The sequence below is a fragment of the Urocitellus parryii genome, chromosome 7, assembly GCF_045843805.1.
Source record: "Urocitellus parryii isolate mUroPar1 chromosome 7, mUroPar1.hap1, whole genome shotgun sequence".
In the NCBI taxonomy this organism is placed as follows: Eukaryota; Metazoa; Chordata; class Mammalia; order Rodentia; family Sciuridae; genus Urocitellus; species Urocitellus parryii.
The window spans coordinates 109,375,052-109,377,117 of record NC_135537.1 but is presented as its reverse complement, the minus strand read 5'-3'; the positions used below and the strand labels follow the sequence as shown (position 1 = coordinate 109,377,117).

The following is a 2,066-nucleotide window of genomic DNA, read 5'->3' as shown; positions in this document are numbered from 1 at the left end:
TTCTGAAAGATCATTTCCGGCGGATACCATATAGATCTAGATATTTTAACTTTCATGGTCAGTCTTTTGTTACATTGTATCATTGGACGCAGTGTCTTATTTAATATTAGCAACAAACTTGTAGAACAGGTATTGTTGGTCCCACTGTACAGGTGACTAAATAAAGAGTGAGGTCTCATAGTTAATAGTAGTAGAGCTGAGTCATCAAATCTACCCGTGCCCAGCTTTGAAAAACCATCATTTTTCTGTTCTAAAATCTTGTCTCTCATACTGGTCCCTGCTATATCCTTGGACACTATCACACTGAATTCCAAAACACCACTGTGTGGGGGTTGTATTATCCCATTTCCCAGATATGGAACCTGAGGACCAAAGAGCACAATGTCTTCCCAAAGCTGGTCAACTCATTTTTAGACCATCAGAATAAATCATGGCCATGGGCTGGGGTTGTGGCTCATCAGTAGAGAGCTTGCCTGGCTCCTGCAAGGCCCTGGGTTCCATCCTCAGCACCACATAAAAATAAATAAAGACATTGTGTACAACTAAAAGAAATAAGTATTTTTTAAAAAAAGAATAAATCATGGCCAGCTGGTTTAAAGAGAGGCTCAGAAAGGATGCACATGAGTGCTCCTCACCCTGCAGTTTTAAAGCTCTTTCCTCTTCTGCGCTGCAAGGAGCCAGCTCCTGGGTCTTTGGTACCTGGAAATCGAGAGCTGCTTCTGGCCCTAGAGGCTGTGCCCACAGCTCTGTGGCTGTCACCATGCCACAAAATGAATATATTGAATTACCCCATAAATATGGATATCATTTGGATTACCATGAGAAAAAGAGGAAGAAGGAAAGTGGAGAACATTTCAAAGAAGGCAAAAATAAAAATAAAAATAAGATTGGTCTGAGGGCCAAACTCTACCACACACAGCACCATGTGGAGAAAATACAAATGAAAAAGATGCATGAAAAGTGAAATACCAAATAAAAGAATGGCTGAAAAGACTCCCCAGGGAGCAGTACCAGCGTATCTCCTGGACAGAGAGGGACAGACCCAAGCAAAAGTACTTTCCAACATGATTAAACAAAAAAGAAAAGAGAAGGGGGGAAGGAGGGGAAGCCCCCCTTCCCAAAGTTGGTGCCCAGGAAGAAACAGAAGTCTTAAAAGTGATTCAAACAGGAAAGAGAATAAAGAAGGCCTGGAAGAGGAGGGTTGCTCAAGTCTGCTCTGTTGGAGATGGCTTTACAAGAAAACACCTAAACATGACAGATTCATCAGACCAATGGGCTTACATCTCAACAAGGCCCATGTAACACATCCTGAACTGAAAGCCACCTTTTGCCTACCCAATACTTGGGGTGAAAAAGAATCCTTCATCCCTACAATATACAATTTTGGGTATAGTCATTGAGGTGAATGTGAGGGAGTTGGGCCTTGTAAGACAAGGAGGCAAAGTTATTTAGGGAAAATAGACCCAGGTTACCAATAATCCTGAAAAAAATATATGCATAAATGCAGTCTTACTGGTTTGACAGACTTTTACACTCCTTATAATTATTAAAGACTACAAATCCATCAGAAAAACCACCATAACTGTGATATTTATGAATACTACCAAACAGCCTTACATATTAAGTCATTAAGAGAACTATTTATTAAACTGTAAAAATAAATAAATAAATAGATAGATACATAGATAGATAAATAAATACAAAAGAAGAAGAAGTTATGACCAGTCCTTGGTCACCCAGTGGTCATCTTGGGAAGGCTGGCCTATCACATTTTATTGTGAGAATTACATTTACTTCTTAATGTTAAAGTTGTTATTGGGTCTCTCTACAAGTTTATTGTCTGTCTTCATTTATAAGCAGCCCAATCCTGACCTACCTGAGTAAGACATAACAATAGATGGGGCCCAGTCAGCTGGCTAGCGGACAAGTTGGCTCAGTTATGAGCAACCTCCTGAGACTCAGATTTTGCTTTGCTCCAAGGCTTCAGTGTTCTGGGGTTTCTTTATCACTTGCTTTAAAAATAGCTTCTTGCAAAAAATATTTCTAAAGATCACAAACACATGCAC

At 39.8% G+C, this 2,066-nt stretch overlaps 1 pseudogene; it reads left to right on the top strand.

Annotated features, from left to right (window-relative positions):
• The first annotated feature begins 760 nt into the window (after nucleotides 1-760).
• Nucleotides 761-1,521, top strand: LOC144255691 (ribosome biogenesis protein NSA2 homolog pseudogene; annotated as a pseudogene).
• The last annotated feature ends 545 nt before the right edge of the window (nucleotides 1,522-2,066 follow it).